Raw genomic sequence first — 26,546 nt, forward strand, 5'->3', positions numbered from 1 at the left:
ATTACAGCAGTTCAAGAGGAACATCGACAAAATGATGCTGACTGAAGATTAGCTCATGTGTATAAACACATGAGCTAAATGAGCGTTACCTCATGCTAACTCAACGTTTAGCCTTATTTCCTTCATGAAAAAGCAAATAAAAAAACATTCACAGATTTGGTTTGGAGTGAGATACATAAAGTACTACTCCTGACTTCCTTCTCTTTCACAGACCCATCCCTTATATTTTAGTGATACTGCTGTCATAGCAACCTTCTATAAGGAAGGAGTCAGAGCTAGTCGAAAAGAGATCAGCAGCAGAATGATGAAAGAGAGACGAAGGAGCAGGAGGAGACATGGTTATTAAAGACCTATAGAGTAGACGAGAGACGATAGGGGAAAAAAGGAGGCCATGGAGATGGAAATGACCTGAAATTTATGAATGGCTGAATTTGACTTACATAATGTTACCTAAGCTGATTGAAGGCGTGTTCAAAATCCAGCTCTTGGAGATCATGTCTTTCGATGCTTGTTATAAGTGTGTTAATTCTGGTCAAGCCAGAACACTGAGGTGGCGTTTCTACGCGTTTGTGTGAATGTGACTGACTGACATACTACAGTATATCAAGAATATGTTGCTGTTGGTGTTTGAGATACATCTTCCTGATCACCTTCATAATAATGTACATCCTACAGAAGCTTTATATTGAAGGTGTTAAGTTACTTAAACCAGAGACATTGTTGTAAACTTTCATGAGGAATGTTAGTTTTTCTAAAGAGAGTAAAGTAATGCTCCATAGGACTTGGCAGGAATCCTGTACAGATGAGTGATACCTGATCCCTAAGGTTGTTACGTTAGAAATAATGTTTTCATTTAGGGATGAGTGAGGATTTTTTATTCACAAAAAAATCTCTTCTTTCATTCATTCAAATAAGTTGTCTTGCTAAGTGCACAATAATGATGGTTACACTTTCTCACAGAAATGTTTTTCTTTTTGATTAAGACATCTGTTTTGTGAAGGGTGAACAATGGTTCTATAGAGGTTTAATGTGTGTGTCTACAGTACACTCTGTGTTACTCTCTTTTACACAGGAATCAAGTCCTGCTGTGCAATCATGCTTACTGAAGCCCACTGGGCCCCCTACAGACACTCAAACACACACTCATATACACACTCACACAGGTGTAGTATATACCTATTCTCTCTCGCACACTCACACACACACACGCACGCACACACACATATGCACGGCATGCTGCAAACATTCACACAGCCTAGGGAGCAGAGGGTTATAGTAAGAGTATTTTCAGTTTTCCCAATGCGCTCAGTGCAGGAACTGATCTAAGCTGTTTCCCATTGGCATGAAATATGCATGTGTTCCAGCCTTTCATGTGGGCAACGCTGAGCTGTGTTTTGTGTAAGAAGTCCTGAGGATATTTTCTGATACTAGCAGCCGACCAATTTTTTATCTCCATCTTTTAATTAAGAAGGAGAATGAGGTCTGCGAGAAAGAGAGCTAATCTTTATTAAATGGAATTTGTGGGCCAATGGGTTGCTTCAGGGCTGGTTATGAAACATTCCAGCAAACACCACAACCCCCCCGCTCCACGTTCCTTTCTTTCTCATCAATTAACCTTGAGAAAACCAGAGGAAAAGACCACACAGAAACAATGCAAGGCATAACAACAACAGAGGGGGTTACACTGTCTAATAATTATTTCACCCTCTCACCTGTTATGCCTCATTCTCTTAGAATAATGTAAATCAAGGGTCTTATCTCCTCCCACCGACCAAATTCACACAGTGGGCATTTTAAGCCGTCATGTTCAGAGTTGGAAGCTCAAAAGCTGTTATGTTATTCGGCTTCTGTGTTCAATGTTGCCAGTCCTACAAATGTGGGTTGTCTGAAAATCACAACATTCTCTGTTTGTAGATTGATCAGCATCTCAAAAGACAATAAACAGTGAATATTCGAAGAGATTTCAAGTTAAATAAACTACATACTGTAACTGTTTGCTGGTTATTGGCTGAAAGCTGATTTTATTTTACACAACACAACAGGAGAAGCATAAATGCTACAAGTTGTAGCATTAAACTTCCAAATTTGTGATGAATTTTGTTGATTTATTATACATCCTGAAAAACAATGTCCACTGCTTTTTGTTATCTTGCCATGGGGTCCCCAGTATGCTTCCATCTCTTACAAAGACACAGCAATCAATCATTGTTTTGTAAAGTCTCTATAGTGGGTAAGGGGGTATACAACATGCACTGTGCCCTCACTGCCCATACTGGCTCACCAGGACAAGGGTGATTTCTAGTCCCAACATCCCTTGACCACGACTGGTCGCTCCTCTTATTTCCCCCTTTCCTGGCAGGTCAGTCCTCTGCTGTTCCATTATCCCTCTATCTGTAATTAAAGGCAGCCAAGGGGAACTGAGATGGAGCGAGAGAGAGAGAGAGAGAGAGAGAGAGAGAGGAGAAGGGCTCAGGATAGGTGTCCATATTTCACAGAGAGGCTAGCTGACAGCAAAGCCTTTTCATGGCCCCAGGGTTGCGTGTAATTACACTAATACGATGCAGTTTCGCCCACATGGCTTTTCCTTTTCAGAAAGAAAAGGTAATTCATTGGTGATTTTCAAAGATGGCTTATTATCAATTGCTCAGTGTAAGGTCGGCATTGCTACTCATAGATTCTATTATCTCTTGTGTCCATGTCTGTCTTTTTGTTGGACTGTCTCCATCCCTTTCTCTCATTCTGTCTTGCTTATTATTCCACTTTCAAGGCTCCTTGATAGTCAGATGGCCGTCGTTGGTGACTATCTGGTTCTGCTTGAGATTTCTGCCTTTCCAAATTAAATGTTTTCCTGTGACTGTTGCCAAGTGGTTGCTCATGGTTCTTGAAGGTTAGGTCCCTGAGAATAATAGAACATAGTCGAATGTAGAGTTGGTGTAGACCTTGTTACATGGTGGTTTTGGCTCGGTGAAAAACCTTGTTTGGGGTCGGATCCCCAGCTCCTGCATTCACAAGATGAAGTGCCCTTGGGCAAGACACTAAACCCCCAAATTGACCCTGTGTCTACTCTGGTGGTAAGTAAATAGAATGGTGCTGATGAGCAATTGTCTTCATACTGTGTGTTGAGATTTGGTCTTACATTAATTAAAAAGTGTTTGATTGAAAAGAATGTTGTTCGTTGTAGAGAGAAACAATGCTGTACATTTTCTCGAGTAGAACTTATTTTGTCACGACTCTGTCCTCCAGAAAACCTGCACCTCAATGCTTCTGTGTGTCGGTGTGTTTAAATAAAGATCCACCAGCTCACACTATTTGCAGCATCACATATCTTCAAGCACATCCTCTTCAAACTCATAAAATGTACATTTCTTCCCCTTTACTTTCCAATCCGCCCTCTGCAGTCCTGAATCCTTAATTCCCATGTTCTGTGAGTGTAACCCCATGCCTTGGCTTTGTCTGTGAGCCCATGCTTGCCACAATTGGACAAGATTGGAACCTGTCGCGATAATGGGGTCTCTGACCTGCTGGGACTATCACACATTGTGTGCGTAGGTGTATTTGGCTGCATATACGCAGGTCTGTGCATGTGCAGTGATGTATGAGGACACAAACCTCCCAATAGAGCCTCAAGGGCATGGCTTAGCTGCCATAAACATGCAGCCTTGGTTATCAGTGAAGCGGCAAATATTGATTATCTTAAATGGCTATCACATTACACTCATAAATATACATTGATTACACATCCTTGGGTTGATATCCTTCGATTTTGTTTTGAAAAATGGAAAGCCATTAGCAGCCAGTGAGACAAACAGCCATTTATAAATTCTTATTTATCTCCTGAAGGCTCCTTTTCGAAAAACAGCTATCAACTGAATGACTTAATGTGAGGCCATTTTCCTTTCAATCATTTCAACTGCTGCGTTTATATTAACCACAATTTATTATGTAAGTTCAAACCATATAAAATGAGGAATCAATTGTTTTCCAGGAACCTCTTGGAATCATTTCTTTGTATTTTTCTCATCAATTGACTTTCAGTCCACTGGCAGAAAACAAAATGTCAGCCACCCTAAAATAAACCTCAACAACCATTATTGTTACGTTCCACTGCAGCCTAAACCACCATACCTTCCAATCCAAAAACTTTACTAATGTCCAATCACAGAGCCTGAAAAATACACAACACATCATTAACTGTGGTCTAACTCTGGTTATTTAATACACTTCTTTTTCTCTCAACCTGTGAACTTTCTTTGCTGGGAAAGCCTTGAGGGTACAGATAGTTCATGTAAATCACTGCCAACATTGCAAGAGAATTTTACAACCAAAGTCAGAACTGGTTCAAAGATGAACTTCATCTTACCTCTTACCTCCTTCTTCTATGTGTTCACTCCGCAGCAGTTTGATCCTCTCTTGCTCCTCCTATATTTTTTTCCAGCAGCTGCCGTGAATTGTTGATCACGTTGGCGTTTGCTCACCATGGGTGTAAATAATCTGATTTATGACATGAATACAGACTGTCAGAGGAGGTGAGAATTGAATTTTTGAACTCTCATTTACCCCACTGATATGAAAAGTCTTCGGTAGATAAAACAGCATGATTCCTCGGCTCACATGAAGAGAAACTAAATTACTAATTTGAGACAAAGGCAAGCTAAGATTATGGCAAATTCACTGACTGGCAAAGGGATCTGTGCAGCGTGCCAAGAGACATTCATCGCGCCTTTGCATAACGCATGAGTTCCAAATGTACCAGAGTGGGAGCATTTTTTGGTTCATCAGAATTCTGCACAACCTTGAACAGTGAATGGTAATTTAGTTAGATGGCAACCCTAGGAAATTTTATATATATCTACTGGTAGCAACATTTCAATTACTCTAATTTTGCTGTGACATTTAGATTTCTCTAATTTGCATACAGTTTTACACCACTTTGCAAATGAGAGAAATTGAATAGTCACATTGTTAAACAGAGGAAGATGGATTCTGATGGCAATATCTGTAGTTTGAAATAAAAAGCAGTCAGATTTGATACATTTGCTCGACTACAATCTTGTTTTTTTTTTCCAAAGGTCAAGAAACAGGCACAGGTGAGCAGAAATAGTCGTGCAAAGTGAGTTACTGAAGTTACTGAGTGATGAATTGTGTCCTTACAGGCTCGATTTTGTTCGGCCTGAGCAGCCACAATAGTCCCACATGATGAAAAGCTGTTGAATTGAAATTGAAACCTGCAAAAAAAATTGAGAGTAAGACTACTTACCTCTATTTCACCTACTACTGCTGAATGAACTTTAGGCAGGGCCATTGTTCCCTTTCAAAATATGTAAGATTTAGTAGAACACCAACAAGGAATAAATAAATAAATAAATAAATAAAAAGGATTAGAGCAAACAGATAAACCTTCAACTTATTATATTTCAGGTTTTATTTCATTTTATTACAAATAAAAATGATTACTTCTATTAATCTAAACGAGACATTCCAGCCTGCAATGAAAATATTTTTAATGTTAGATTTATCAAACTAAAAAACTTTCCTCATTGTCTAAACTCTATAGATACATTTCCATTTTTCATTATGCTCATCACGATCAAAGATCAAGGTATTGAGCATTTTAATAAGTGAGTTCTCTGGAGCTTGAAGGAGCAGGACACAGGCTGAATTCAGCCTGGAGGCATTCTTGAATACAAAGAGAGGCAGAGAGCTTGATCTGTCTTTATGCCCTTTTAATTACACATGGCTGGCTGGCTTCCAATCCCCCAGAGAGAGCCGATGTAAAGCACACGTCAGAACCAGCCGCTCTCGGTGGCAGCTCTATATTACCCTACCTAAACACCCCTGAGGGAGGGAGGGGACGATGGACGGGGGGGAGAGAAAGGTTGGAGGATTTCAAGCCTCACTGAGGGCAGTAAGGGGTTAATTCAGCCGACACGTCTACTAGAGCCACAGGCTGCTGTCGATCATCCCTTGATATTTTGACTGACAGGCTGTGAAAACAGCTGTAGAGCAAGGCTACAAGTGACTAGCAAATCACTCCCAGCTGACTCTGATACCTGACATATATAGAATTCCATATCATTATCTTACATGAAGCTTTCATACTCCATGACAATATTACCATGTAATGTTAAATAATAAAGCCAATGCAGAAGTGGAAAAAAATGCAAGTTCTCCTTATGTCCACCTGAGGCCATTTGGTCTAATATATCCCTGTTTAAAAGCAGGAATAAACATGTTTACAACCAATGTTTACAGCTCCATCAACAGCTTATTTTTTTTATTGGTTCACACTGAACGTGGAGATTTTTTATCATAACTCATCTATTTGGATTTGATGAAATGATGCATTTTATTGGGCATTTTCACACAGGAATTTTACAAAAGAAAATTTATACAACAAGCAACAGGCAGCCAATATGGATAGCTTTTTTATAAGAGTGTTTGTTCCAGTTGCTAACAGTCGAGGATTAGTGTGTTGCATGCAAGATAAAAATCTGTAAATCATCACAACTTGCATCGCAAAAAAAAAACAATCAATTTTTGCAGCATCAATCATAGAAAAAGCTTTCACGATCATAGAAAAAGCCTGCACAATCCTGGAGGGCCAGTATTCAGCTGGCAGTCAGCGTTCATTGATGATGTGAGGACAGACTGTGGTGCACAGCTACATCGAACATGTTTGAATGCTCAAATAAACAACAATCAGCCATGTAAGGACAAGGGGTAAGGCTAAGACGAATGTGTGTTTTAGCTGCTGATACTCACACCATTTTACACTTTTTTTTGGAAACTGACCACACTCACTCATGTGCACATATTGACTCATGAATCCACATAGATTCGCAGCCTCTCTCTTCGTTTTTCACACACACAGATACTCCCAGACGTCTTTCATCGACACACATTCCAACAGTTCAGATCGCACGGAGCATCAAGTGCCCGGGGAATAAAACTACCTCACACAGAGAGACCCTTTATGTATCAGAAGCCCCCTTGATTCACATGACTCTCACCTCCCAGAGCTGTATTTTACCTCAAAATGAAAGTTGTAACCTCCAGGCAATGTCAAGGTGAAGGAAACGTGTCAGTGCCTCCCCCAAGTGAGCCTTTCCTCGCTCTGGCTCTCTCTCACTAGTTAATGACTCTACAGTGTGGAGAGCATTAACTCTGCCAGGCCAGGCCAGATGAGCCCAGAGGAGATGGTCCGGGGGAGAAGAGGATGCAGACTGTAATCACAGCCAATCATCAGCTCTCCTAGTGAATTTCTGCTGCTTCTGGTTCTGCTGGTTGGCCCCAGACCTGTGATTTGAGCTGTGAGGTAGAGTGAGACAAAAGAAAAGAAAGAGGATGACTGCAATGAAGATTTATAGCGTAGCGTACACATGACTGAAAGATTCCTGTGATTTACTGTGAAAGAGAGTGCCCTTGAATCCCCTGTTTTATGGGTTGAAACAGGTAAAATTGCCAAGGGTGAATTCAAAACTTCTCATAAAAAAAAAGGTTTGTCACTGAAAGACCAAGGCTGAATAGCAAAAAAAAAACAAAACTTGAAATTCCAATTGATCCAAAGGAAGAGTTATGAACAGATACCAAGTACATCCATGCTAACCCTCAGTACACTTAGTAGTCTGGAATTCATGGTTTTGGTGTCCTGAATTAAATTAAATTAAATTAAAAGGTTTTGAGGAAATTTAAGATTTTTTATGTTTTTTTACAGACCAACAAGTAAGCCTTTAACTGCAAGCAAATATTTAAGCTAGCTCATTGTTTCTAAAAAGAGAAGGTTACTCAAACCTTTTAACACAGTATTAGCATTAGCAAAATGCAGCTAATAGTGCTTTTATCAAAGAAATCTAGTATTTTCATCCTGTGTGATGTAATACAAATAAGGGAAAAGCAATGATGTAATGATTAAATCTCTCCAATACAAGTTGGCTTTGCACTCCCCAAAAGCGACTCATAACCTTTCTCGAGAAATGATTCAAACCTCTTCTGCGTGACAGAAAAGTTTTGTACCACTTGACGTTGTGTGCCCACGGCGCTTTGGCTCCTCGACCCTCCAGGCTTAATCTAATGGAGTTCTGCTTCCTCCAGCTCGCCTGTCTCTCTTCATCAACACACAAGCAGCCCCCACACTGCCTGCAGCGCTGATACCAATATGGAAAGCAGAGTGGTTGTTCATTTCATTTTATAGCCAAGCTATCTGATGCCACTCAAGAAGAAGAGCCACCGCCAGCCTGATCTACTGGCCTTGATGGGCAAAAAATAACCTCTGCTTTTTTATGGTCACATGCACGTCGGCTCAGGCTTTGGAGATGTAAACTTTATCCTTGTGGTGTGTGTAGTGATAGAGTGTGAGAGGGAAAAAGCCTTGGACTGTTTGTGTCTAACCCTCAAGCCTACGTGTTCTGCGGTTGAGTCTGGTTGTCTGCTTTCTACTGTGGTCTTTCATCACGTTCACTCCCCATTCTGGCATGCCAACCAGTGTGGTAAGTATGTGTGTGTTTGCGTGTGTGTGTGTTTAGGTAATACCAGATGTGCACTGCCATCTAGTGGTATAATGCTTAAAATCTTTCATGGGGTCAATGAGATCACCTCTTAGACCAAGCAGGCAAAAAAATGAAATATAACAAAAACAATGTCATTAAGTGTTTTGTTTGCTCTTTTCCTATTCATGAGGGGTTTATGTATGTGGAGGCTGCTCATTAATGGGAGTCCATATTAGTGTAGCAGGTCAGTTAAGTCAATGAGCGAGCACTAATTCTTCTCCAGTCCCTCTGTGTGCTGCCACTTGTTACACATTTGCATATAAATTGCTTTAAATGTGATGCTGCTGCTAAGTTCCTTAGCCAACACTTGCTTAAAATTCATGAATGCTTTTGAATTTTGTCAGGCACGGTTTAGCTGTCAAAAAAAATCCTTTGATGCATTTATGAACAAACTCTGGCAGGTGTGCGTGTGCGAAGGCATTTAGAAAGAATTTTGTATGATATTCTCTCCCTTTTTTGTTTCTGAAAAGCTCTGAAGCTTCCCATGTCCTCTCTCTATTTTTCTCCTTTTCTCTGTGTTCAGAGTCATTACACTCTCTCAGCTAGCAGATGGCGAAGGGAGACTCGTCCTATGTGTATGGTTGAGGATGGCTTTTATCAGTTTTCTGAAAGAATCTGTGGTCACTAAATAGGCTGGCTGGCCTGTCATCTTACTCTGAGAGGGTGAGATTTATTAAAAATTGACTTGTGATCGGGGAAGATGCAGTACAATGATGCATATGCATAATTTGTGTCACAAATAACATGTGTCCTTCACCACACAAAAAAAAAAAAAAAAAAAAGGAAAAAAGAGAGAACAGACGTTTTTGGACACATCCAAAAGTAATGTTGGCAGCACATTCACCCACACTCTCATACACGCACACTCACTGGTGCTCCAGTCTGTGGTGAGCGTGTGATCAGACTTTAGACAAGTACTCTTGTTCGGTGTTAATTTGTGTCTCCGGCTTGATTGTTTGCCTCAGGAGGAACAAGGACGGTGCTCAGCACTAAAAGTAATTGAATGACCTATTTACATTCTGCTAATTGATTCTGAGGCTTTTGATGAGTTTTTTTTCTTTCTGTGTGTGTGTGTGTGTGTGTGTGTGTGTGTGTGTGTGTGTGTGTGTGTGTGTGTGTGTGTGTGTGTGTGTGTGTGTGTGTGTGTGTGTGTGTGTGTGTGTGTGTGTGTGTGTGTGTGTGTGTGTGTGTGTGTATTTATTTGTGTATAAATAGAGAACAAGAGAGTTGTATAGCAGACCAATAACACAAAGAGTCACATGTGATATAATTTGCTATGTAAAAGCGAAATTACACAATGTAACAAAGCAACGATGTAGTGAGGTATAGTTGCTGTTTTAACTGACAAGATATCCAGGAGAGCTTCCTACAGAGACAGTAAGTACTATGAGTCACAATGCAATTTTGGAGTGACCATAGTTATATCAAGTATACTGTAGCTGTCTTGGTAACTATTTGAACTATTGACGAGGGTGTTGGAATCATGCATGCAGGATAAACCTATTCAGTGGCATTATTGGCCTTTAGTAATCAGTAGAATGACAAAGAATGACTGTGCCATATAGAAATCACTACACTACATACATGGCTTTGATAAACATTTCAAAGCCATGTATGTGTCTGCCTCTTTAAGTATTGGCAGAAAATATAGCCGACTTTTTATAAAGTGTAAAGTATAAAGTTGGCATCTTTGTCTGTGACCTAATGCTTTAAGTGATGTCTTAAACATATTTACTCATTAAGAGCCAGATTGAATTTCCAGTGTTCTCTGGTCAGGTTAGCAACAATCACTATACAACTTTAAGGGAGACTTTTTCTTTGTAAAGTGGAGACAAATTAGCAGAAATAAGTCTTCAATATCCAGTAAGACTTTCAAATGAAGGTTTCTGAGAGACATTTTATTTTGTTTGACTTTTTTCATGTTGAATATTAATTAACATTTGAGTTATTTTGTGAACACTTCCAGTTCGTCAAGGTGTAGACACTGAAAGGAGACACCAAAACATTGTGCTTGGTTTAGGGGAAAGGTCATGGTTTGGGTTTTTAGTCCTGAGGTCACAGGAAATTGAGCCCTGGTGTACCAGCTAAAGACTTGTTTGTTTGAACCATCAATTATCAATGATCTGTATCTTGGGTGGACTTTATTTTTTGCATTTAGTGTCATATTTTCTGCCTTGGGCGAATGTCCAAGCTGTGGTAGTTGGGCTGAGAACAGGCTGCCAACACTCTTCGTAGCCTTTTAGTACGTCTGGGTTCAATGACATTTAATTGACTCCTGTTTATATATGATAATGTGTAAATGCTTGAGGGTTTCACGAATAGCAATAAATACAGCAGTAAATAGCTGTTCTAATTTGAAAAGTCAAACATAATTACAACTGACAGATCTGACCATATGGTATATTAGAGAGAATCAGAGATTTCTTCACTCAGTGGCTCACACACATAAAACAGATTCATCTTCAGACACAGGATATGTCCTCCCCATCCACTTGAGCAAAGAATGTTGACCACATTTTTTCTGCCTTTCCCTCATCAGTGTGTGTATACACACCCGTATACTGCCTGTTTGTATATTTTGGCCACACGGCACATCCTTGAGTGTCCCTTTAGGCGATTTTTTTTTTTTTTTGTCACTCCGTCACTGTGTGTTTAGATAAACATTTCTTTCGATACTTCCTTCTCTAAATGTTGTGACGGCAGATCTAAACAGGATGCAGGTCAACTCTTTAGTTAATACAAGAGGGTTTAGTTAAGGCTGAGGGTCACCGGACTGAAATCACTGTTTATGCTATACGACAAAGATTGTTTGAGAAGCCTCTCGATATACTGCAAGTACCGTATACATCCTCAACACTGCTACACAGCGCCCTTATAGCATCTTACAGCTGAGATATGTTCAGCTACAGATGTATACCACATCATACCACTTATTTTACCAATATAGAATCTGATACCAAGACTTAAGTATTTGCCATTACCAAGTTTCATAATGATACCAGTTAAATTCGTCACAGATATTGTTGTAAGATGACTTCACATGATCATTCACCTGATTGGTACATCTACATGCTTAATATATTCCAGTGTGTATGGGATGTCAATAGTGTATATTCTCTCCTGGTATCACCTACAGATATTGGCATTTTGGTACCAACTGTAATCAGTATTGACTCTGTTTAGTTGTGCATATAAAATGATCTTGTTATTTCTTGTGTCATGCAAATAGGTTTAATCAGAACTTCAGCATTTGCATCAAGGTGTTTTGTCATTGGTGCGAGGCTGTTTTCTAATCAGGCATGTGTTACCCTTAGCAGTGCCTATTATTCTCCGTTGTGCTTTTAAAAGGGCTATGGTTACATTCAGATCAAATCATTTTGTAATCATGTATACAGACTTGGCTTCATTGTTTGATGCAGCAGATTGAGTGTTTGATTTCAACCTGGTTTTGCTACCTACAGTACCTGACAAAATGCTACTCTCCTTATTCCTATGAAGGCCTAGGTAATCTATGTTTGTTTCTGTTTTTCATGCAATTTGTAAGCCACAATTGCAGCAAAGAGAAGTTTTTCCATTAATATGAGAAAAAAAGACCCCTAAATATGGCCATAAACGTAAGCATCTTGTCTTTATGTTTTGTCATCTACAACAGTCTCAAGCTTTATTGGAAACTAGAAGAAACCCAAAATCAAGTCATGCCAAAGTGTACTAAAGTTCAAACTGAGGCCGCACATCATGTTGAGTTTCTCATGGTTTCTGTCCTGTGTTATGTCAATGATCTGTTTCCTATTTGCCACAGTTTGTCAGTGTCTGCTCACAGTCACCCACGGGTCTGGCACAGTGCTGTGCCCAATGCTTTTAGGTTCTGTCAGCAAGACGTACTCCCGAAGCTATATCCTGGAGGGTAGAAGAGGTTTCCTCTCCAAGCATATGTCCGTACTTACTTGCCCCTCCATTCCCCTCTCGTGCTTCTTTTGCTTTTCCCCCACTCATTTCTCCTTTCTCCTCCTCTCCCATGACCTCAGGGAGTCCTCAGTAGGAGCAGAGTTCCAAAATGGGATGCTTTTCCCCTTCTCTTCTTCTTCGTCTTCTTCTCCTGAATAAACATCCCAAAAAAAAAACTAAAACCTCACTGCTGAGTGACTCATTCAAATAATTGTTGCTTTTAGCTGTATCAGGTTACTCTTTCTCTCTGACTCTTTTCTTGTTTTTCTTCCTTTTTTTTTTACCCCGGTTCAGTGTGGTATCTGGGCCACTCGTGAATTAGGGCCTTTGAGCGAAAATGCAGGAAAAAAAACGGGTGACATCAGAGAGGGATCCAAAACCTGAGTAGGCCTGTAATTTTCTGCTCTGTTGCTATGATTGCATGTAAGTCTGTTGCAGGCAAATGAGTCAATAGGAGATTGTGCTGCCTCTTGCAACCAGCTGGGTCACTTTGTGTAAGTGACTAAACATCTCCGTTTTGCGTATGCCTCATTTTTCCCCCTTGGTGTATTTTATCTAGTTGAATGATTTGTCTTATCTTGTGTGTGTTTTTTTTTTTTTTTACATTTTATCTTGTGTCTTTTATGTGTAGCTTTAAACATTTATACTACTTTGGATTGATATGTAATAGAGATGAAAAAGAGATGCACGAACAAAAGAGTCAAGAAATTAGATAAGTAAAGTGAGTTTTGAAACCAGCCTGAAATGTGTCATTGTGTGTGCTGAAAGATGTGAGAAAAAGAGCGAGACGTGTTGAGCGAAGGATAAAATCCCTCCCTCATTACTGTAGCCTCTCCTCTCGCTCACCCTCCCTCCTCTCCTCTTGATTCCTTTCCTTCCCCTCCTCTCCCCTCCTCGTCCCATGTGAGCAGCAGCCCGATGACTGGCCCTCTCTGTGTCTCCGCTGCTTACGCTCAGGCGGACATGCATTGTTCTCCACTGTACACTACTTGTTGCTCCCATTCTCAAAGAGTTAGTGTGTGTTAGCGCTGCTGGAAAAGACTGACTTGGGGAACGTTTTGAGCTGCGTCTCGGTGAGTACAAACTTGGTTTTATGGGCTTTTGTCAGGAGGGAAGAATTGTCTCAGTCATTTGGTTGTTCTTCATTTTAGTTCCTTACTCTTGTAAATATGGAGTTTTTTTAAATGACTGAATTTGCCCGGCTGTTACAAGAGCTCGGAAAATCTTTTGTAGACTACAGAAAAGTTGTAACACTGGTTGTGAGAAAGTTTCCAACTCTCCTCTTGTTCCTGACCGACTGACTCGCTTTTTGCTGACTCACTCTATTAACTTTATACACATGGCTCCATGCTGTGTGTGGGTGTGTTTCATGTACATGTGTTTGCCATTGTGCTGAAGTCATTCTCTTCCATTGCCTGTCTGCCCTCTTCCATTTGATGCCTGAGTGTCAAACAAAACCATTGCTCTCGTATTCTTATAAATGTGGTAATATACAGTAGACCGAGAGAAAGAGAAGAAGGGGAACGAACGCTGACCCTCTTGCTGCCTTACCTTGAGTCATCACTTGCTCAGGTTCTTATCGATTGTCGAGAACAATAGCCTCAGGTCTGGCCAAGACCCCCCAAGTAAATAAGCTGGAGAAATATCTACGCCAAATCTCCTACAAGAGGTTGTTCATTGATTTGCTTTGTCGCCAGATGAACACACACGCAGAGACACAAATACACACATACACAATCAGGCCCTGTCGTCTAGAGGGACTCTATTGTTTGGTGCACAGGATTGTTTGTGTGTATGTGCAAGGATTGTCCAAAAGGTCTTGGACAATGAAGTCTGTCACCAGGGAGATGTGTATTTCTCTCTCTCTCTCTCTCTCTCTCTCTCTCTCTCTCTCTCTCTCTCTCTCCTTCTTTTTCCCTTTCTTACTTTTTTTCCCCTTTTTCTCTCCCTTTCCTGTCCAAGTCCCCCTCCACATCTGGATCTCCCCACCAGCTGACAAGAAACAAGGGAGCGGATGGAGGGAGGAAGGAGGCATGTTTTGTGGGGAGGTAGAGAGAGAGGGGGGGGGGGAGAAATATAAGGAAGGGGAGTTAGCGGAGTCCAGAGTTCACATTGATAGACTTCCCTTAATGCAGGAAACCCAAACCTTACAAAGTCATTGTAAGCCAGATGTACGAGAGGAAACAAAAGTACAGCACACACACACACACACACACAGATGGGAAGCAGCCACGCCCTTGAACAGACTAAGACCTGTTTAAGTATAAGTATATTGGATGTACAAATTTTGCAGTGAAGCAAACATTGTTATCAACTAAACTCAGAAAGAGAGAATTCTTCATGCTTTGGCCTAAGCGTGTCAACTTTTCAATTGGAATTTCTGCTCAAGGCTCGTGCTGTCAAAGCCACTCCTGTTCTCTGTCAGTCTCTTTGCTCTTCCCGCTCTCAGCTCATCAGAGAGTGTCAGCCCGTGGCCGGACTCCGATGAGACTCCCTGAAGTCGAGCCCGTAATGAAAAGCTCTACTTTAAAGAGAATCACTCGGCTAACTCGGACTCACTTCTCTATGCTTTTTCATTATCTCTGCCAGATGAAACTGCAGATGCCAGCGGCTGTTGCAATGTTCTCTCAGAGCTGGGCAACGACTTCTGTGCATGTTTATCTGTACCAGGGCAGTACCAAGCACCATGGTAACAGGTGTGTGTGTGTGTGTGTGTGTGTGTGTGTGTGTGTGTGTGTGTGTATGTTGACATCATTAGCATTGCAGCATGGATGCTTCTATATAAAAGGGTAAAAGTCTCTCTCACATCTGCCCCTGCGGTTTTTGTGCAACATGTTTGAGTTTGCTTTGGTGACAGTGATTGGACAGTGATTAAACACCAGTATTTATTTCCTTCTCGGCCTCCCAAGTATTATTATACTTTGCATTTTCTGCCATATGTGCATGTGTTTTTCAGCTGTCTCTCTCTATCAGTGGAGCTTTTCTGTGGCTATACGGCTACTTTTCAGTTTATTTCCACTATTAAAAGCTTGAATGTCGGTTTGATTTATGAGAGAGCAGTGATGATGTTATGAATGTAGGTGGCGTGAGTGTGTATGAGGTCACAACCGCATTGGTCAACCAGTTGGTTTACAGTCTCATTGTGACTTGACATCAACGTCAGCTGTCACTTCTTCTGTAAATGTCTGACATATTACTGTATATATTTTCATAGGGGTTTATTTTATTTGCATGTTTTCCGATATAAAACATTTCATAGAGTAATAAAAGTGATGCATCCAGAGAGTTGCCCCATTTCAAACAAGGTCACCCCAGTACTAAAGTAGTCTTCTTACTGGTCTGACATCAGCCCTGTCAGTATAGCATGTCTTACATTACATCAGTATGTCACTGGGCAGATCGAGTTCTGTAGCCAATGAGATGGTGTCATTTGGCACTGGACTGTTCAGCAAGTGTGCATGCTAACAAACGCTGACTGCAGAAGTGTGAAATGTGTTCATCTTAGTAACAAAGCTCTAGTTTGTTTTGTCTGTGTAAGAACATTCACTCAGCAGTGATGTCAAAGCAATGAGAAACAACACAGTCAGTAGATATAGAACAAAAGCACCACAGAGGGACAAAAGGAATGTATGAATGGAAAGGTCAGTCAGACTTTTACAATAAACAGTTTGTAAGATGTAACTCCAAAAGTGCATCATGCATGAAAATGTAAAGTATAAGTAAATAGTTAAAGTTGGGTTAAGCATATGGATGTTTTTGTGGGCATTCAGACACATTAATGAGTTTGCATTGCAACATACTGTGGTGTTTGTGACTCCTTCAGATATTTCACAGGTGCTTATTCAGGTTGTTGTGACTGACCCAAAATGCCAGATTTTTCCACACCTTTCTGACAAAAACTTTTTAGATCACTTGTCATATTTGAAGGCTTGTTTAAACAAAATGACAATACAAATAGTAATGACACGTGTGAGTTATTTTTCTTTATTTCCAAAAGGTGTCTAGGTAACAAAGAAGTGAATCTAGTATCAAACAACAGTGTTTGGATACATTTGCATTGCTGCAGAAGAGAGAAGTGACTTTTCTTTGCAACAACACTTTCTTATATGAAGTCTTAATATATATAAATATAACCCGTGTCTGCTTCTGACTATGTAAGCTTAAACTATCTGGATTTTACTTCCTCTCATCGTCCTCCTTTCTTCTCACTTTTGTTCTTCGTCTCCTCTTCTTTCTGAGATGAGAGCAGCACCTTAAGCTTTCTGTCTCTGGTTTTGATCCCTGACCCACTCTTTTTATGTCTCTGGTCTTACCTCAGCACACATGCGAGTGCCTCAGACAGACGCACACATCTCCATTGCCTTGAATTGAAAAGTTGTCAAGTTGTCAGTCCATGCAGTGAACATAGACAGATGGCAGCACAAAAGAGAAAGGCTCTGATCAGTGCTTATGTAAAAAAAAATACTTATGGCATTCACTCTGTGAAATGTGACATGTGCTCCATCATATGTGCAGAAACAATATCATGGACATGTAAAAGACTTGAGAGGTCTTTGTTGTCAGCTGTTATGTTCTGCAGTACCATTAACATCCTCTCTGAAGGTCCAACCAGTTTTCGTGTGATTTCTGCCTCTTGGCTCGTAATCAGTAGACTACAGTTGGTTCCCATTACAGAGAGTCAGTCCCTTGTTAGACAAAGCTAAGACATATTTGAGGTCCAGCTGCACATAAACAATCCAAAACATTTCATATGTCAGAACAAGCTGATGGACACAGACATTCAGCTTCACCCAGATGGCAAACCAAAGACAACCGTCAAAATAATCCTCTACTTTAACTGGACTGCATAGAAATGATGACTCTTGGAATCAAGGCAAGACATGACAGTACAGTATATGTATAAAAAAAGAGGTAAACTTTGACTCTCCTCTCTAGGCAGTGAACTGTTTTCTGACAAATTTGTTCTTGAATTCAGTTTTCCAGACGACAATAAGCGGATGGTGTTATTTTTTGCTAAGCAATGTGTGGCGTGTGTGGGCGTGCAAATGGCACCTTCAATAGTGTTGTCACTGCCATATCTGCTGTTTTGTTTGGATGGGATGGAAACCATTGTTTTTATTTCTGTTGCAAAGGATATTTTATACAATTTGAAATATTTCTTAAAGATATGTGTACGTTACTTTGTATTTTTTATTCATGATGTCCTGCAGTGTGGTAAATCCTAACCAAACAAAACAAGTTGTTGATGATTTTTGCTTAATGCAAAATCAGTTGTGGTCATGTAATAACACATCCAGTAATGACAGATCATTGCGCTCTTCAGGATCGCCCTCCAGCCCCCAACCCCCCATTACACCAGACTGTGGTTTACAATTCAGTGTTTTGTGACAAGTCAACCAGCCAGCTATGGTTTCTGCATTAATCCCCTGCAAAACCCAGTTTTGAGTGTGGCACAGGTTAAACACTACATGGTATGAGAGGATTACAGTAAAAATCAGAATTATAACTCTACTGTGTGTGTGTGTGTGTGTGTGTGTGTGTGTGTGTGTGTGTGTGTGTGTGTGTGTGTGTGTGTGTGTGTGTGTGTGTGTGTGTGTGTGTGTGTGTGTGTGTGTGTGTGTGTGTGTGTGTGTGTGTGTGTGTGTGTGTGTGTGTGTGTGTGTGTGTGTGTGTGTGTGTGTGTGTAAACAAAGAGCTCTGATTACTGCTGGCACTGCTGCCCCTCTTCCCTGGATACCAAGCATTGACAGGCACAGCAGGGGGACAGGAAAAAGAAAGGCTGTAGGCGTACGTATGTACTGTAACATATCAACACACAGTCACACATCAAACACAGTGATTAGCACCTTGGAGGTTAATCTGCTTTACTGTCAGCCTACATTTCCATTTTTATTCATTTCATGTTTTGGGTTTAATTATGAATGTCTTTTGTTGTAAATCAAACACAGCACACAGGCAGTTTTATGGCTGAAAATACAGTTTATACATGTATTTATATGTATTTAATTTTTTTATGGATGGTTAAAGTTGGGAATGATATTGCGTGTCTCTTACACTTACAGTCTACATTTTGATGATCACTCATAACATAAGGCGTCCACACGTATGCTTTTTCTTATTTGTGTTGCCCATGGAAACGGCTTGGCAAGAAGTGTTGGTGATGTCAGCAGTGATGTACGAGTGTTGGAGAGTGAGGGGATGACCTCAGTAGAGGGTAAGCCCCAGAGGAGTCATATCAGCTGCAGTGAGCACTCTGCATCAGGACTTTCTCACACTCACTGTGAACAGCCTAAGAAGTCCTTTACCCTCCGCAAACCCCACCTCCGCCCCCTTGGTCGATCACGTAGGAGTCACAAATCACATCACCGCCAGTATGATAACATGTACGAGACCTCCGACATACACACATGCACAGTCCCACACACCTACACTGTCTAATATTACAAAACAGAAGGCAGAGGGCCTTATGTTATTCCTTAGTTTTCAAACCTTCTTCTAAAGTATGTTTGTCATTTTGATTCAGATGTTATCATATTTGGATGGCAGGGTAATTGGAATTTTTACATCTGTTATTCATTTCAAGAAGCTACCATAGTAGCTATTTTTCAATCACATGTATCCTTGCCCCAAAAACATACTCTGCAAATATAGCCATGTGGTATAGAAGAAGACTACTAGTAGCAATTAGTGATTAAGACCATAAAGTAAAATCTTCTAAATTTTTGCAACACATAGCTCCTTTCACTGCTGGCCATTATAGTAAGAATGCATGTTTAAATCACTTCCACGTACAGTATGTCTCACACTTAAAGCACAAAGCTAGGTCCACCTTGTATTATGTCTATGGTGGGAAAGAAGAGGCTGACAACTGGTGCATGAGGCCATTTGGTTGTCTTACATTTCCACATCCTGCTGTGGACTAAAGAGGAGAAAATGGTACAAATGTTCCCATAAGAAAATGCAAGCAGAAAGAGAAAGCTTTTGTCATTGTTAGCTTAGCAGTTAAACAATTGTTTTAGTTTGTCATCTTGGTCCGGCCTTTGACAACAAGGAAAGCATTCATTCTATATTATTTTGTTATGAAACAACTCAACGTGGTCAGTTTTTGTAAGTATGCTGTAATTTAAACGGGTGTAGTTAAAGTAGTATTTCCTGTAAGCAGGATGATGGTTATGCTCATCAGCTTTGGTTTGAGGCTTTTGGCTTCTGGCACATGTGTCCTGTATTTTTTTTTCTTCACTGGGCTGTGTGGGCAGCCATGTTCGTGTTTTGGTCTGTTGTTGGCATCGCTGCATTTTTGCTGACTAGAAAGTTGATCCATAAATGCAGATGTTTGCCTCTTCTAAGACAGCTGTGCTACCATCTATGGATGGAAAAATAATCGCAGGAGCACCAACACATTTAGATAAGAGTGAGTGTTCGAAGCACAGGCCAGCCCATGTGTTCATGATTGTGTTCATGCTTGTGTACAGTAAGTTGTGAACACTTATGAGGTGTTAGGCTCAAGAGCCAGTAATGAATCACAGGATGAATTATTTTCCCTCTGCATTAAGGTCTTACTCAAAGGTGGGTGTTTAATGGCTGTTTTAATAGGAAGGTTGGTAAACACATAAAAGTGCTGAAGTGAAAACAGTGAGTGTGGGAGAGAGGGAGTGAGAGGAGAGATTTATGTGCAGAGTTCTTTGTAAACCGGCTATAATGAAGTTGTGTATTCTGATCATGTTGAAGCCTGGCCAGTATAGTTTGTTAAAGACACATTTATCTTGAAATGTATCTGAACATTAAAGCTGTTTTTTATTTTTTATTTTTTACTATACTTCCATTACAAGACTTCATCGAAAGATGACCAAGGAAATAAATGTTGTTTTTTGTTTGTTGGAAATAATTATGTTATATCTTATAAACTCTTGTGTATTATCACCACCCTGCCCCAGAGGGAGCTGTTGCTCCAGCTGTGACTTCAAATGCCCTTTCCTTTCGTGCCCTGCTCAGGTCAGTCCCCTAGACCAGTGAAACCGCCTCTTCATTCTGTTTTCTCAATCAATATGTATCCCCCTTTTCCTTGTCTCAATATCTTCCAGTTTTTAAAAGTATGCTTTTCTAAATATTGTTCCCTTTTTCTCAGTCCGACTCACCTTCCAGAACATTTTGTTTTGCCCTGACATTGCACCTCAAAGTCAGGCGGCTGCACAGCTGTAAACATGTTTCCACCACATGGCCTTCTCTCTGATGTCAGTCATTTGTTTTCATAAAACAGGCTGAATCAGAAGCCTGGTTGAGGTTATGACTGAGCGAACTAAACCGTAGAACGAGACAGTGTAGAAGCTCAGCTGACTTTGTTGTAGCTTTTTCACTGTGAGTCAGTGCAGAGTGGAGAGGTGTCTGCTATCCCCAAAACTTTATCCCTATACATCTTTTTGAGCATCAGCATTCGGTGAGTAAAGCCTTTGTCAAAGTAAAACAAATATACAGATGTGTGATCGTGCATGCTGGGTATCTCACAATATCTTTTTTAAAAACAAAGTAAATTGTTCACAAATGAATGTGGCTTGATAACTTCAGTAATAATCAGTAAAAAATAATGCTTCTATGCTGTATTTACATATTGCTTGTATTTACTCTAAAATATTGATGTGTGTGTGTGTGTGTGTGTGTATATATATATATATATATATATATATATATATATATATATATATATATATATATCTCAGAGATCATAATGAACTAATCTAATCATCTTGCTGCTCCAGATTTGAATTTTGTGTGTACGTTTTCAGTCATAAAGGTCATTGTTATTTGAAGCTTGGTCCAAACGCAACTGGGCTAAGCTTTGTAATATTCTAGATTTTGACAAGAAGTGAAGGAAATGTAACATGAGGATGTGGAGTGTCCTTGTGTTTGACTGGTCTAAGTCACAATCAATTTAATAGTAATCTCCTGGTTTAAATCAAGGTTATGGGCTGTTGCATGCCATATCACTTGTTCTGCCTCTGTCCTGACTGTCTGTGTCTACTGACAGTTTAAATCTTGTTGACAAAATGTAAATTTTTTTTTTTTTGGAAAAGTTGCATGCCATAACTACAGAATGTTTCATACATATTGAAGTGTTGTTGACAGTGTTGAGGGTGAATATAGATCCATGCATAAATCCATGCATGTTTTATTATAAAGAGAGTATAGTGCAGGAGAAGAACGGTCGAAAAGGACGGTAAATATTCCTTGGTCTGGGCTATATGCCAGCTCGGTGCCACAGGATAGGGATATATTTTAGCCAGCATGGGCGCAGCACCAAGCCCTGCAGCAGCGCTATCCTGTACCAACACAAGCCTTCAGTGAGTTTGAGCAAAAATGTGCGTTTATGTGTCCTCCAGGGAACCTTATTGTCTTTATACCACTGACTATCCCTGATCCTTTTTATATATACTATATATATATATATATATATATATATATATATATATATACATACATACATACATATATATACATACATACATACATATATATATATACAGCTGACTTTTGTTTTTACATTCAAAAATGTGATAAAATGCATTATTGAAACATGTATTCAAAAGTTAATCATGTTTAAACCTATTCACAACATGTAGAATATGCCAGAATAACCTCCTCTCTTATATGTATATATATATATATATATATATATATATATATATATATATATATATATATATATATATATATATATATATATCCGAGCATCTGTAGAAACTCACCCAGTGTAGTGGTCTTTTTAGTCTTATAGTATGGTTTAAGAGGTAAACATATCAGTCCAACTTGAAGATCTAAGTTTTCTAAACTGAGAAGCATGCAGACACTGTCTCTACTTAGGAATGTGTTCTTACCTTGGGCAAAGCCATCTGTGTCAAGAAATGAATTTGACTAAACCTGCTTTGAATCTCCGTGGGCCCATTAACCTTTCTGCTGCTTCTGGTCCCGCTGAGTCGTCTTGGCTGCAAAGTAGCTCCAGTCTTCCAGACGGGTGAGGGGGTAGTGGTAAAGACTCATTACTGGTGTATTTCCTGGCCCCTAATCTAGACTGGGAGGACAGTCATTAAATACACACAAAGCTAATGACCACTAACCACTCTGTTTTTTTCTTTCTTTCTGTCAGCATGGATGGAAAGTAGTTTCATGTTGCATGTGTTAGCATGTTGTTCCTTTGGGACTATCATGACAGAGGGATTCAGTTAGGAAAAGTGACTCAGAAAGGTGTTTTAATTGGTTCCGAGTGACCATCTGGAGAGTAGATTTCAGACAGGACTCCCCACCGGCCTGTAATGAGATCTCGTCAGGTCAAAGCGACCATCACCACAGCTCATGCCGGGCATCAGGGCATGGCTGAAAACTGAAATTGACCCAAAAGCTATCAACCACTTTAAGCTAACATCTGCTTGACAGTGTTTCACTTTCCATCTGGATAACTGTAGATTCCTAGCTAATGGTTAAGTCAGCTATGCTTATGTTAGCTGTTGTGACTTAGCTATAACTTGTTAATTACTGTAAATACATTAAGTTTTCATGGATATTTTTAGTTGTTTGAGAGGCACACCACATTTCCCCAAGATTTAGTGCGTCACTATGTGAACCTGTTAAAGCAATTAAGAAAGTGTACATATTTTGTTTTGTGTTTTTATGGCTCTGTGCTGCCACTGGGTTCATATTCAACCATTGTAAGCAGGATTCTCTGGGCTGAAATGGGGGGAAATTCCTGTGAAAGTAGAGGGATGCAGCGGTTGAGCTGAGCTTGCACTATGTTTGTGTGTTGTGTGGTTGAGTTTTGTGTTGAAAGTCAGCCAGACAGACAGACAGACTGAGACTATGCTACACACGCGCGCACACACACACACACACACACACACACACACACACACACACACAGACATTCACACAAACACACGCACACCCACAGGGCGAGTAGTCATTGTTCATTGGAACAAGACACTAACAGAAAGTCTGATTGGTTGTCCTGTCTGCCAGTTATGTGAGCTGATTACCAAGTTTCATTCATTATTTTCATACATGAGGCCAACTCAGCTTTGTTTGTTTTTTTCATATAAACATGCAGCCCATTTAACTTCTGAGGAACAACTATACAAAAAATGTCATCAAATATTTTATAACAATGGATATGATTTTGCAAGACTTAAAATACGACAGCAATAAAAACATTACATTAGAAATTCAATTGGACACCTTGAAGTTTGGATAATCAAACTATTAAAACAGCTGATCTATTGGATTAGGCAGGCATGAGAATGATTTAAGCTTTAATGGAACCTGTTAATACAAATTCACATAGTTGAGCAATGAAAAGAAATATTGGAAAGGAAATGTGGAAGATGCTAAATGTGTTGTGGTCAAGGTTAGACCCTGAACCAAACTGGCTAATGATGTCAGTTGGGATGTCTTATATAATATTGCTCTGCCCACATGCAGTAGGAACCACAGTTAGATCCGGAGTACAGATCCAGCTATACAGTGCGAGTCATTAATGTAGTCTGGGATATCTGATGGAAGAAAAACAGAGTGACACCACATGTTCACCTCATTTTAGCATTACTGGCTCTTGCTAATGAACTTGTGTTCTCTGGAATAAATGTAAAAAACCAGTGATTATCAGATGTTTAGATTTTCTGTCTGGCTTTTTGTCAACAGGATATCTGAAAATGGATTATCATGCAGCTCAGTGGACAGATAGGCCTTGCACCAAGGAATGTGTAGCTTTAACGATGAAATAAACTGAGACGTGGAATGTTCTATAATTTGAAAGGAGTGCTTACGTGTCAAATATTTCGGCACGACTGAAAATTGATATAAAGAAATGAAGAAATGTTTATTACTTTTTCCAGCAAGTTGGGACATTGGTTGCTATGCAGATGATCGTTATTTCTGGGGATTGTTTTTGTGAAACAGGAAGAAGGAAAGTAGGGTCAGCTCTATGGCTGTAGTAACTGAATTATAGTATGAGGAAACTATTTAGCCCTAGTTCTGGCCCAATACTTACCAGAAATTCAAACAAGAGACTGGCGTAACTCTTAACACAGCGCTATGGAATTGAAGAATGTTTGTGTTGAAAATCTGTCTGCTTTGAGGTTTTGATAGTCATCCACTGCTCCTAGTTAGAAGATGACGTTTTGCTTGTCAGCATGTATTGTAACATGGCTCTTATTTCCTTTCACAGTGCAAATTTGACAGCCAATGTGTTTTGGGTTATGTGTTGGATATATGATGACTTGGTGAATAATGACAGTAATGATAGAAGGCTATACCACTGAACAGCTTGAGGCTGGCCAAGAAACAAGTTATTATAACATCTAATTCATAACCAGTGTCATGTCTGCAGCTTTTAAGGCTTGTGTTGTGCTGTGATAGATCTACAGTGAAAGTGAATGTGTAAATGCATGTGTGATTTCTTTTTTCTTTTTTTTGTATTAAAAGATGATATAGTGGGCTTGAGGTATTTTTTTTTGTTGATATGCATTGTACCCATTATTCTTTGTCAGTGGGTGTGTGTTAATGTGTAATTGCCAGACTGCCAAACTTAGATTCCTCTGAAACCACTCTCCATAAGAGAATCCCTGTTTTTCTCTCTCTGTAGGAACTAAATGTTGCAAATACACTGTTATCATTTAATTACAATTGCACAAATACAAAAAAAAAATAAATGGAAAATACACAACATGTCAAAAAACGGCCAAATACGTTAATTTATATCATTGCAGCTTCTTTCTGTTGTGTCCTACTGAATCATATCGTTAATACAACGGGTGAGAGTATTTAGGTAATGACACGTGCAGACATAGACCTGTAAAAAATGTTTATTAAACCCCACTGGCTACTGTCTTGTTAGTTCTGGATCTGTACAGTAAAGTCAAAGCTTATCCTCCTGTGTATGTGTTTGTGTCCCATAGACTTGAAGTGAGTACTATAAAAACGTAACCTAGGATGGAACTGCAGGGGATAATTATGTGTTCACAGAACACATGGTCATTAATAACACTGAGACCAAGCCTATTTTTTCTTTACTGTAACTTGCTCAGAGGCTAACATATGGCAGAGCGGCTGACTTGCCAGAACAAGATGTGCAGGAGGGTTTTATAGACAGCCCAGTGTCCTGTATGGCCAAGACGTTTGAGTGCTCTGTGTGGTGGTGTAAGTATGTTTGACAACAGCAGGTGGCACCACTGTGTCCCCTTTTACTGCCCCATTTGCAGAAACAGGGACTTGGAAGAGAACATAGAGAGGAAGCAAGACTTTAGGGAGGTTGTAAAAGGGGAATAAAAGATGCCTAATCCAACCCGTGGCTGATAAGCCAGACACTGAGGACATAACAGAGTTTTTGTTGCAAAGTCTAAACAGAAAACAGTTTGCAGATCTGCCTCAGGTTAACCAGATAACATATGTTGAGGTCAGTTTTAGATTTAAGGCACATTTAAGGCACAATCCTCTGATTTGGAGGTTCTAAAAAAAAATTTAAATTTAAAAAAAAAAAGGTTCATAATATGTTCAGAAGTTAGATAAAGCAAAAATTATCAATAGGTATTGATACTAGCCTACAACAGCACATCTAATGCCAGAGCTCCGGAACAAGGAATGACATGACCAGCCCATCCAGCATGAGATTACATACTGGACATTTGCCATCAGCCTGGTACTGCCACTCTAACACAGCTGCCAGCCCAGTCTCATGACCTCCATCCACTGGGACATCAACACATCTCCACTGTCTGCACCTGGGAGTCACAAGCACGTAAACAAACAAACAAACACATGCTTTATACCCTGTTCATGTCATGTTCCAGCACACATGCCAAAAAGCATTTTAACCAGATCCTAGTTTGTTCTCCTCACGTTAATTTCTCTACAAGTATGCACCCACCTCAAAAACACAAGGACTTTGTCCCTTCACACAGTGCTGCTCATGCTTTTAGAAGCTCGCTTACATCCAAAGCAACATCTGTCCTTTCAGTTGCGCCTGATTATAACACCCTGGAATTTTAGTTCACACTTACTCTCACACAATAGTGT

General features: G+C 39.9%; 1 protein-coding gene across 4 annotated transcripts in view; it reads left to right on the forward strand.

The window, feature by feature from the left end:
* Positions 1–26,546, forward strand: part of sash1a (SAM and SH3 domain containing 1a) — a 158,364-nt gene that overhangs the window by 75,649 nt on the left and 56,169 nt on the right. Inside the window, exon 1 of one of the 4 annotated variants that reach the window (XM_079354018.1) lies at positions 13,119–13,564. The exons of the other annotated variants lie outside the window; for them this stretch is intronic. The gene's annotated coding sequence lies outside the window, so the exon portion shown is untranslated. Of the gene's footprint in view, positions 1–13,118; positions 13,565–26,546 lie in introns of those variants that run through there. 4 annotated transcript variants of the gene reach the window in all.

The sequence above is a fragment of the Symphodus melops genome (genome assembly GCF_947650265.1).
Source record: "Symphodus melops genome assembly, chromosome: 1".
NCBI lineage: Eukaryota > Metazoa > Chordata > Actinopteri > Labriformes > Labridae > Symphodus > Symphodus melops.